Source organism: Pseudopodoces humilis, chromosome 11 (genome assembly GCF_049639895.1).
Source record: "Pseudopodoces humilis isolate 2021_Gansu_Grassland_sample_001 chromosome 11, ASM4963989v1, whole genome shotgun sequence".
In the NCBI taxonomy this organism is placed as follows: domain Eukaryota; kingdom Metazoa; phylum Chordata; class Aves; order Passeriformes; family Paridae; genus Pseudopodoces; species Pseudopodoces humilis.
In genome coordinates, this window is record NC_142210.1 from 9194005 (window position 1) to 9206723 (window position 12719).

The 12719-nt window shown below is 38.6% G+C and overlaps 1 long non-coding RNA gene across 2 annotated transcripts in view; it reads right to left on the minus strand.

Moving 5' to 3' along the window:
- Positions 1–12719, minus strand: part of LOC148183595 (uncharacterized) — a 168914-nt gene that overhangs the window by 23425 nt on the left and 132770 nt on the right. For both annotated transcript variants that reach the window (XR_015773454.1, XR_015773453.1), the window contains one exon: positions 2973–3090. This is a non-coding gene — a long non-coding RNA (uncharacterized LOC148183595). The remainder of the gene's footprint in view (positions 1–2972; positions 3091–12719) is intronic.

The window sequence follows — 12719 nt, forward strand, 5'->3', positions numbered from 1 at the left end:
TATTGAAGGCTTGATCCTTAACTTTGAAGTTTTTCCCTCTCTGGAATTAAGCCAGAACCACAAAATATTTGAAAACACAGGGCTTGATGGAATTGAATATAGTTTTTCTCTGTGAAAGTAAAATCAAACTGAAAGAGTTTGCCCTTTCAAAAGATGTCTTTAAAATTGTCTTTGACCTGTTTTCTTCATATTAATATTGGCTCTGGTTATTTGATAAAAACTGTAGGAAATCTATTTTAAAATATTGTTTTTAAAATACAAAAAAGAATATTTTGATTTTTTATTTTTTTTTTCAAATATATCCTGCATTATTTTATAAATGCTTTCCAGATTTGGCTTGACACTATTACACATTTCAGGATTATCTGAAATTCAATTCAATGATACTTTACTTTGGCTCTCCTTTTTAGCCTTTTGATGTACCATTGTAAATTGATTTTTGTATTCTCTTCAGGAATATGTGACATAAAATCACAGGCTTCGATATAAAAATCAAAAATACACATATATACACATGTACAAATCTATATATTCTTATACATACATATATATACCTGTGCATACATATGGACACATACATATGCAGCCCATAGAAATTATTCATAAAAAAGCAATGTGCTCAACCAGCCAACTACAATAAACACATCATTCATTACTTTAAAATTCTATTGACTTTTGCGATAACTTTTCCTGAATAACGAATGTACATTCTAGAATTTTACATCCTTAAGTAAAACTTAAGGAGTTTAACAAAATATTTTAATAGAGCTATGCCTAAAATAAAGAGAATTCACAGAGGGAGGTTTCAGTGGCTGATATGGAGGGAGGAAATTTTCATATCAATAAATATGGTGGCATCTGCCAGGTAAAATGTTGTAATAATCCTCTGGGTGCTACTTCCCTCCCACTAATATGTTGGACAGTTTAGATTAACACCATATGCCTGTTCATAGAAAGAGCTGGAAACCAATGCAAATACAGAGAGAGAGAGCTCATTTTGCAGCCTTGTTTTCCCTGCACTCTGCTATCTCCAGGGTAGGGGTTAGTTTTGGGCACAGAATAATGGAAGAGGGGGGAAAACAACCCCAGGAACAGGTCAAAGCATAGAGGAAGAAAGCACTGGGAGAGGAAGAGAGAAGGGAAGGCAGGAAAATATTTGCAGAGAATCTCTTGCAGCTGCATTCTGATGGATTGAGGTTTACATTCTCTTCTGTATCCACTTCACGTCCTCTTCCCAATTTCTGACCTTGCTTTGCTTCAACCTCAGGTGGGAATTGTGCTCCTAAGGCTGAGCCAGACTGCCCACCCACACCTCACCCTGTCCACAGTGCTTCTCTAATGTGGGCTAGCAGCAGTCCATGGCAATGATTTATTATAAACTTGGTGTAATTGAAGTTCTCTTGTCCTTTGGGAAATATTTGTAGATAGAGATCGTTACGTAGCATCTGTAGTTTCCAAGTATCCATATGCAGGATAAATTAGTTGAAAAATTATTCCCTGACTCTGCATTTACACTGGAGTCTTCTTGGCAGAAAAGATTGTTTACTTATTTGTAGCAGTATAGCAAGACCTTTCCCCTATTGTTTGCAAGCTTTAGCCAGCAGATGAGAAATAAAAGCAACTTCAAATTAATACTTACACCAAGCTCAATTGTGACTGAATTAAATTGCAGCTTCTGAAATGAATGTCAGAATTAGCTTGCACTGTGCTTCCCTGGCACTGTTGTATTAACATTTATAGTGTCAGGCCTGTTCATTTTGACATACAGAGCTCTCCTCTCGTGTCACCAGACAAGTTACTGTCTGTAACACCAGGAGTCAGGTGGAACTCCAGAAAATTAGCTCCAAACAATTTCTGTGGATTAGCTTCTTCAGATAAAGGGCACTAGTGAATGCTCCATTCTGACAGAGGCAAAAATGTTTCTGTGAAAGGATATAAAACCACATGAATTGTCTGTTTTCTGCATGGACAGCTGTGTAAAGTCTCCTTGTATTGTTTTTTAAGAAGAGTTCTGGGCTGGTCTGTTATTTGTGAAAATGGTTCCATGTTTTTTTTTCCCTCATAGCTTTTGTGTGTGAGAACCTAGGACTAATACCATTATGTTTTTCAATCTTTGGTGAAGAAGTATGTTCCTATCAGAGGAGAATTCTGGAGTCAACAGAACAAAAATAAGCAAAACATTTGTAGTCATCACATTGGTTCTGGTTTTTTAAAAAAAAATGGGTCAGAAACATTGTGGTCAGATTTCTTGCAATCCATCTCTGGTAAAGTAATGAAAAAATACTTACTCAAAAGTGCCAGAATTAAAAATAAATGTTATTCATAAAAAATGGTTCAGTTAGCTGAATCCATGGTGTGACAGTGACAGTTATCATAGAAATCAGCCATACTATATGTTGGGGTTTTTTTTTTCCTTCAAGAGAATTCACAACGTGTTTTTAATTAGAAGGAATCCACTTTTCCAAAACTATGGCATGTTTCTGTGCAACCAGTCTGCCACTACCTGGTCCAGCAGTGCCACCATGATTTAAAAATTAAGGGTGGGCATGTGACCCAGGGCTTCAAACCCCAAGACAGGAATATTTTCTACTCCAATTTCAGGTTTTCCTAGGGAAAAAGTATCCTCTCTAATTAAAGATAGTTGAATAGACTGTAAATGAGAAGATCTAAAAAATGCCCAACTACTACAGCCACTGAAAGTTGCCTGGCTCAGAGCTGAACTGCATGGATTTTATGCAAAAATTGTAATTTTTTCCTCTCAGTACTGAAGAAGGGTATGGATTCAATATTTTCTCTTGATCTTTTTCTAGATATAAGGGATTTCCAGGGGTTTGGCTTCAGTTCCAAGTAGACAAAAAGAAGTGAGATGTGTTTTCTAACCAAACTGTGGAGTCACATTGTGAGATATGTGGTAAAGTTAAGCAACTGAGTCAATTTCTTGGCTGAAAGATTCCCATCTGAAGGCATCTTACCTTATTTTGATGTTTCTGAAGCCAGCAGAACTGTTTTCTAAGACAATGAATGGGGTAAGGCCTCTTCTCATGACAGATTCACAATGTGTAGAGGATTGTCTGGCAACAGAAACAGCAGCTGAAAAAATGATTTACATTTAAACAATCAGTATTTCAAGAAATGCTGAGAGATTTGCATCAAATACGTAAAGTAATACAATAGGTAAAAACAAATAAGGTTTGATTCTAAATTTTAATCTGTTTTACTCTTGCTTACAATTTGAACTTTTCTTGCTCCACAGCCACAAGCCCATGTTTTTACAAAAGGAAGCATTAGACTTTAGACAGGTGCTGGACTCCGGGCTGATGGTTCCCAAGCAAAGAAAATTCCAAAGTCAAATGAGGGTTTATATCTCTTTGCTTAGAAAGTGCAGAAATAATGTTTCTAATTTCTCATAAAGTGAGAATTTATATCCTACAGCTCTACATAATGTCTGTGACTGCAGCACTGTTAAGCTATGCCAGAGTTTGTCCCATGGATAATGTTAATTAATTATAGGAGTATAGACATACACACGCACACACAAAGCAACAAAACTGTATTCAACAGATAACTTCAATAATGGAAGAATTAGATAATATAACTGAGATCTTTTACATAGGAGTAATCCCATTTGCGTCAGTGGAATAATTTGCTATGACAAGAGTTTAGAGGGTCGGGTCTGTATAACAACCATCTGTGCTCCTTAGGTTTTATCCTCAGATAACATTATTCTCCAGCAACAGAAAGAAAATGCCACATTGACAGGTAGCCCAACCTATTTCCAAACAGCATGCCAGGCCCCTGAGTGCTTGGGTGTGACATTTGACTGCAGTTGCTTTCACACTTTGATTTATTCTGTGCTCTCATCAGCGCCCTGCTCCCCCTGCACAAATTCCTGCAGACATTAGCATGAACACTGTCACCCTGCATGTCCACTTGTCACAGCTGAGCTCTGAGTTATTCAGCCAACACCCCCAGACTGACCCTAGCCGAGGTGGGGGCACTGCAGGGTGCCCTGTGCATGGCAAACATGGACTGAGACCCTCAGGGCTGTGGCAGCTACTACAGCAGGCACCACAAACCACTAATGGTTACTGGGAAGATACTTCTGTATTAAGGCACCAAATGTTGAGCCTTCTGTAAATGTTTTAAAGTTATGCAAAATAACCTTCACCACAGTATAATATTGCTGCTATTATTATACTTCAGAAATTAATCAATTTTACATATTTTCCCTAAAAAATGTTCAAAGGAAGACTGGGACCAGACTGCAGAAATTGGCATTACCCACTACCATAAGTTAACAGTGTCTTTTTTAAGCAATATTCTGTCTGTAAAACATGTTTCCATGTAAGAATTTTTAACTTAGTTCTGATAAAAGTATTGCAAAATCATGATATAATTAAGGGTTTTTGTAAGATGCTATTTATCAAGCTTTTAGTTTTATTTTTAATTGTTTAACTTGTAAATCAGGCATTTTCTTAAAACCAAAGAGAAAACCTGTCCTGTTTGCAGTGAGCAGCACCAAGAGAAGATAAGCTTATCAGCAATTTGCAAAAACTGTTTTAGGGTCAGCATCAGAAACTCTGGATCATTAAATGTCTTTGCCAAAGGCAGGTTTCCCCAAGAACATGTGCAGAGGATCAGATTTCCAGAAAAGCATACCAAAGGAGAATAGAAAGAAATGAGATGTCAGTGGATGGAGAAGGGCTTTAGGCACATCAGTATTTTTTCTGAGAGACTTCTCAGATGTGAACTTTCCCATGGAGTAACACATCCATGCAATAGGAAAGGATTTCAGAATAATTGGCAGATTCTTCTCAGTGAGAGCAAGAACATCCTCGCCAGCTGAGTGCCCAGAGCACCTGGTAACTGGACTGGACTGAGAGCCAAGCTCTCCGCCTGCCAGGGCATTTCAGCCCCATCTGAATAGCAAAAAGGATCTCTGAACCAGACAAAGGAGTACTGCAAACCAATTTGGTAGTGGCTAAGGCACTCTCTGGCATCTGGGAAATTGTGATTCAAACCCCTGTTCCAGAGTGCAGTAGAGAATGTGTGGGACACAGAAAATGAGAGGGAAGTAAAGGAGTGAGGGGCCAATTCCAGCCACTCAGACCTTCAGACTCGAGGCAGGGCACTTTGAAATGAGAGCTGATGGTCATCTTTGAAGCCTGATCCAAAGGGACCACACAATAAAAAAAAGGAGACAGTGTTACCTATGTTGATGTACTGTGAACCCTCAGCAGTGTCATCCTGACATGAATCCTCATCTCTTGCAGGAGAATTCCTACTGCTTCCTAAAGTGACTTCAAGGAAAAGATTCATTGAGGAGGGGAGGCAACCAAGGTGAGTCCAGAGGAAGACATCTTCAGCACCTAATAAAAATCTATTCAGTCAACTCCAGCCAACATGCCTCCCAAGCTGTAAGATGAAAATGGATTATGTGTAGTAGTGCTATAAGACCAGCATGATACTACAAGTACTTTCCAATTAGCATAAATATAAGGTTATAATAGAAAAATGTTGCTGTAAATCTTCACAATTTAGCATTTTAACATTCTTCCTAATGCTTCCTATAACCAAAGTGAAGAACACAATCTGCTGCTGGGAGGAGATAACTCTTGTGCTGTGCATGCACACTGCAACTAAGCTTTCACTGGCACCTCTCTATGGTAGACAGGAAGGAAATAAACCACCAGGAAATATCAGCACTGACATTCAGAGGAAGAAATGCAGCATGCAGCCATGCAGATTTGCTGGAAATGGATAAGCTGGACCCAGTTGTGTAAAGCTCACTTTAGTTTTGCTTCAGCAAATTGTGCCATGAGGCTGGTTTGCTTCGCTCAATTTCCCAACAATGAATTTTGAATTTTTGTGTGCTGGAAAAACAGAGCTTATGCTAAACCTAGGCAAATTTTGCCATGTTCTCTTTTCTCTTGCATGTTATCAGCTCAGATTTAATACGCTGTCTGATAATGTGGGGGAACAGTAGTACCATGTAGATTCAGAATCATCACACACAAAATGTTTCAAGAGCAAATAGAAGAAAAGACCTAGTGTTGACTTGATGTGACCCATTGCCACAGTCCTTCCAAGGTCACTTACTGTCCCTAGAAAGAGAATATAAGTTTTTTCTCTAGGTCAAGGACCTGCATGGCTAGTGTGATCTTGAAAGCGGCAGATCCATGCCTGCCAGCCATCAGCTTTGTTTTGTAAATATATTCCTTCCCTCTACAAAACAGCAGGCCCCAATTTTTGTTTCAGGTTGGGTGGGATAGAATCACTTGGACACAGGGTCCTGTGCCAGGGCAACAGAAGGTGCTTAGTTAAAATGTTTTTTGCATGGAAACTCACATAATCATTTAAAGTAGAGTTATGCTGGTTCACACTGGGCTGGGCCAGGTGAGATTATCATCAGTGCCAACTCACTCCACTGCACTGTTGTAACAAAGTTCTTTCAAGTTAATTCCTCATAGCTTCTGTGGGTAGAGAATCTTGTCTTAGAAACTTCTAGTCTGGCTCTCCTGGCCAAAAATATCATTAGGGGCTGTCACAAGTGAGACAGTGGCTGGTGTAACACAGTGCTCTGAGAGGAACAGCACTCCATGTTCAGGGATTTGCACAGCTACAGCCTCAACTGCAGGCTTTGGTTTCCCAACAGAGACTTTTGATCCACCCCTTCTTCATGTCCCACACTCACAGCCCTGTATGACCAAGAAGGTGCTTTTGGAAGAATATTCTGTGTCCCAGTGGTTGCCTGTGCACATGTACTGTGGTTACCAGCCTTTTACAGTGCTTCAGTAATTAATGGCATTTCAAATTGTCATGCTACTTTTTGACAAATGACTATATCATGCATTTGGCTTGTGCAAAAAGTACTGTTTAGTCAGAGATCTAACCACAGAAAAGAACATTTTTAAAAGAGTGTTTATATTTTGTAAGGATTAAAGAAAGTATATGACATTTTCCTGGATCTATAAACAACACGAAGTAGAATGAAGTATTGTGCCAATAACAATGTCAAAATCTCATAGAAAAATGAACATGAAAGCTCAACTTTACCAAATAATTCATATTTCAATTTTTCCAGCTTTATGATACATCATTTGTGCAAGAGAGAATACTTGTTATTATTAACTGCTTTTTCTGAAAATTAAAATCCAGAAGATGTTCACAGGTAAGCAAATTTTTCTACATCTCTGCTGTCAGAATTTGATCCACTGGTTATATTAAATGCATTTTCCTGGCCACTCTCCCAATGTGGAGAACAATTCACATCATGTATCTTTGAACATTTAGGAGCTGGCAATTGCTGGCTGCAGAGTACCTGCCAAGAAGACACTGTGCTTACAAACAAAATTCTACACCTACTTACATGTACACACAGAACAGGTCGTGTTTATCCCTACATTAATACCAGCTTTCACAGTGCTGGAATGAAGCACCTTCACTGGGCAATTGCTTCAGCAATAAATTTGACTCTATTATTTACTTCTCAGGATACATTTCTTGGAGAATGGGCAGTAGCTGCCAGTATCTTTGTCTACTGTGAGTATAGCAATAAAAAGAATTGATCAGATGAGTACTGAAAATGCAGTTCAAATGTAGAATAAGTTTCTACCTTGACTGTTCAAGCAATACAGACAGGATAGATGTATTCTGTCTGTCTGATCACCCTCAGGATATGGATCCCCTACTGGCATTTTTCTGGGTGGGAGCAAGAAGTAATTACAATTGCATTTGTTCTGCAGTGGCATTTTCCTTCCTTATTGCTCCTTTTTACCCCACACTGAGATTGGAGATTGTAAGATCGCTGCACAGCAATGCTGTGGCACAGTAGGCATTAAAAGGCCATAAAAGTATACAGGGAATTATCATTTAATGGAGTGAATATGAAACTGAAGCAGCTATGAGTCAGAGGATGCCTAAGTGTGGAAAAAGGGTTTAACATGAAGAAATTTAAAACTTATCCCTTGAGCTTAGCTACCTTTTGGAGTCCCTCCTTTCATGGGGGCCACACTGGTCACAGATCTTCCTGACAATATTAACACAGTTTTGTGGTGAGGGCAGCCTAGTCCAGAGTTATGTCTTACCAAATTATTTCTTAGTGTTCAGGACATTCTCACTTTGGAGTATTCAGGACCCTGGATCAAGGCTAAATAGTGGTGGGAAACGTGGCCTGTTCCAGAGGTGGTGTGGAAGTCACTGCACCTGAGTACCTGCATGTCCTGGTTCCTGCTCCAGACACCCCAGGGTGTGTTTGCCTGTCAGGCTTCACTCTGCCCTAAGGAAATGCAGTTTGCACGTGTGCACATGGCTCTGGCACAGCTGTGAGGGGCTCTGCCCTGCCCCAGCCAGGGCCAGCAGAGCCAGCTGTGGCACTGCGCTTCCTTCCGACAAAATAGCAGCAAAGCACTCGGTCTCCTCGGTACCCGCCCCACCACCTTGACATGTGCCAGCCAGGGAAGCTGTGATTTGGACATGGGTTGTACTTAAAACTGCAACAAATTGCTGCCAATAATAATTAAAAAAGGAGTTAGTTAAATGCACGATTCGAATGGGAAATAAGATTAGAGATGACACTTAGACCAGGAGGCCTTTTTCAGGCTGTGGAAAAAATAGAACACAGTTATTTTTCCCACAGCCTGGAGAAGAGGCCTCATGTCCTAAATGTCATCTCTAATCTTGCTTTCTATTTCTAGTGTATATTACACTGCTCTGCCAGTGCTGCCATAGTTAAAATGGTGTCAGTGTTTCCATTGTAAACCCCTATTTTCAGAGGTTTGTAACTCAAGCATAAAAATTTTGCTCTGGGCTGAAACTTAGAAAACAAGTTCTAGAACTGAAACATATTTTTTTTTTCTTCCTATTATTAAAAAAAAAAAAAGAAATTCATATTTTAAACACAAAACTTTGCAAGCCATTAGCCTGTAAGAGAAATACACAATGTGTGAAGTTTGATATTACTCCAAAAGTACTGTTAACAGCTTCTTGAGGTAATTCTAAACTTTTTTTTTTTAAATTTAATTCCCAATACAAATATACTACACGGGCATTTTTTTATTTTTTTTGTTTTAAGAATGAATAGCCATACAGCCAGGTCAAATAATTAGAGTTTTAAAACTTTGAGTAAATAGTTATTGGACTGGGTCAATAATCTGCATTTTATAAAGTCTCCTAAGTACATTTTTACATAATAAAATGTAGCAACAGTGCATCACAAACAATTCAGTAATGTGCTTTTAGAAAATTTCATAAATGAGGTTACAAATGCCAATAGTCTGCAAGGGATTTTTTCACATGAAAAAGGACTCTATTTAACAAAGAAAACCTTATTAATGCAGAAATAATCAGATGGGGTTCACCCATCTTTTCCATGTGCTGCTGCACTGACAGAGCTGGATATCCAGTTTGGGTAAGGCAGGAAAGGTGCCACACACGGCTGCTGAGGTTTGCAGAGCCCCCCAGGAGGCTGAGCAAGAATTATGTGAAGTGATACAAAGGGTCCTGGCAAGGATTTTGGTAATATCATGGAATTCTGGTTACTGGAAAACAGCAGCTAGGAAAGCCTGCCAGCCAACTGAGGAGCTGACAAATACAGGAAAGCCCCATGATTTGGAACGTGAGAGTAATGCTGAAACAAATAACAGAAATATATATTTGACAGGGAAGTGCCACTAAAAGAATGGCTTCAATCATTACATACACTCTGCCCTTACTTTGTGTGCTGAAAGATGTTGCTATTTTAATAGACAAAGACTTTGATTTTGCAATTGGATTTTCACCAGTGAATCCTATTGGAAAGTTTTTGGGAAAGGAGTATCTGACTCAGAATGTACATCTGAAGAGCAAGAGATTACAGTAATTTTCCTCACTGAGATCTAAATAAAAACTGTGAATGGCAATCACATTGGGAGTTTTGCAAAATTAGTTCAAGGGACAATCCAGAAGAGCTAATAAAATCAGATCATAAATTTCTGTTCATATCAAACCAGATAAAGACATGTCTGCTTTAAGGCATGTTTGTAACCATTTGTACATTCCACTGACCTCTAACACACAGATAATTACATTACCATTTAATAACAAGGAAGACAATTATCAATACTCTTATTCATAGTCTGGCTTGGATTTTGTTGTAAATACTAGTATTAGCCTTGCTTCAGGTATTGTACCTAATTTATTTATTACAGATTACACTTTTCTAATAATGCTTCAGTTCAGTTCCTACCTTTTGTTTTATAACTCCAATTTAAACATTACAAGGCATCATTTTATAATCCCTAGAATAATGTCCATTGAAGTCATTAAATCACTTGAAACCTGGTCCAAATCCTGCTGAGGTGAATGGCTCTCTTGCAGTTAATTAATTTGGAAAGATGTTTTACTCTCCCCTAAAACTCCAATAAAATCTCTGTTAATGTTTATGGGAATTGCAAGCATACTATTCCTTTACTTAAATGGCTATACCATCTTTCTTATAATTCATATATATGTATATCTTCTGATAAATTTTACTCAGCATAAAGATTACAGTGTCCTGGCAATGACAGGAGAAGTCTGTTTTCCACCTCCTTATTCCCCAAGGTGTCCAATTGTGAAGCTACTGGAGTAAGGTACAACATGGAGAACAATATCAGAACCTGATCCTCAATTGTCATTTTAAAGAAAAAAAAAAGGTGTTATTTTTCTATCTTCCTACAAAAGGAAGACTTATTTAATGTCAGTTACATTTCTGCCTCTTACAGGAAATGTTGCATCTATTTCATAAATGACCTGACTTGTAAAGTTATAAGTGGGTAGCTACTAAAAGACCACAGAGGCTATTTTGGAAAATGTGACCAAAAGCATATTTTCTTTGAGAAAAGGGGAATGGAAGGCTCTAATCCAAATATAGTACAGAATAAAAAAAAAAAAAAAAAAAAATCTGGGAGATTTCAATGTTTTAATATGCTAAAACATAGGAAAGTATGCACACTGTGGCCTAAATTCCCATCACCTTTCTCATGCAAGAAACATCACTGGGTTTATAGGGACCAAATTTTTTGATCCTTTCATCTTTTTTTAATATCTTATTCACAGCTGCAGTGTCAGCACTCTGCAGGATTCACTTTAAGCACTGGAGCTTTCAGATGGAACTTCTCAGAGTTTCAACATTTAAGCATTTATTTGTCTAAATTTATGATTGTTTCTTTGCCAAGAGAGAGGCTCAGAAAGAAGATGGACTCCTCCAAACACACAGTAAACACTCAGCAAATGAAAAGGCTCATGACACCATGTTTTGTTAAGAAATTTACAGCAGGTGACCCGCCTGTTTTCATGGTGGCAGCAACTGTATTATTCACTCCACGTAATGAATTGGGAGGTTATGCTAATCTGAAGAGGGAAGCTATCAATTGTATATGTCCAAACCATCTCTCCCATTGATTTTGTAATTAATGATGAATGTATATTTTGGGAGGGAGAGATTGCTGAGGAGGGAAATTCACGTGCAGAATAAAAATGTTACAGTAGCCTAATCAATTAGGTATGGTTGACAAATGGGTGAGGGATGGCATGACAAAGCAGTGTGCTTCAGAAGTGGTCACAGAGATGTCACATGATATCTATATTAATCCTTCCACGGCTAAATCTGATCCATTGCATCAGCAGGACTATGAAAAAACTGGTATCTCAAAATCACGTGTCTTTGACGCTAACTTGAAATCAACTTGCTTTGTTCACAGACCAAAACATTGTAATAACGCACTAGGTGCCAAGATAATTTGTAATTTTAGGACTGGTAACGGGCTTAAAAGCCACTCAGAATATAATTTTAAGTAATAAATAATGCACTTGGACATGGGCTTAACCAGTCTTAAATGTCAGAAGAAGAAGGTATGCCTTTGGAAGCAGGTAGTACCATTCTGTCTCAGATGCAGCCTGTGCAGAGGTTCATCCCTCCCTCCCCAGGAAAGGCCTCACAGCCTCTCACTGCAGCAGCAGCTGCCACAGGATGAAGTGACAATACATGTAACCCACTTAAATATTCACCTTCAGCTACACAGTGACCTGTGGCTGGACAATATGCAGCAAGTTGTATCATTCCTTCCCAACAAAATCTAGAAAACAGCTGCAAAAATGCAATGCTTGATTCCGCAAGTCTGACTCACAAACACCACTGCTCCCTACACACAGTTCCCAGCTCATCTGTAATTATTGCTAACAATGACAGAGGTGTAACAGGGCCATGCCTAAGAGCACGTCCTCAATGAACCATAGCAGACAGCAAACAGCACTGCATCAGGTCTTCAGAAAGGTTTTTACTTTTGAGTGAGCTGAAGGACCTACATTTCTCTGTGTGGGGGATGTTTCTAGATGTATAACATACAGAAGTTTAATTTGATTTCCCTCTCTAAATGTCTTTGGAAATACAAAGCAAAACAAGACTGACTTTGGAGTGAATAAGAAACTCCAGGTAAAAGATCTGTCAATTCTTAATTAAAAAATGGCAAGTGCTGAATTTTTACAAACAGCATTTCCTTCCCTGTAATGATTTGGGAAATTCAGTTTTGTGACAAAAGCTCAAAAGCTAAGACGTATTTTCTTGTAGTAAGTCGTATTCACTTGAGAACTTGCATTAAGCTGTGTGTTTGTGGGCTGGAGCTGAATGGGAATGGAAATGTTTTGTGGTTTCCACTGTCCTAGTTCTGTAAAAAATGACTGGTTTTATTTGCTACAGGTAG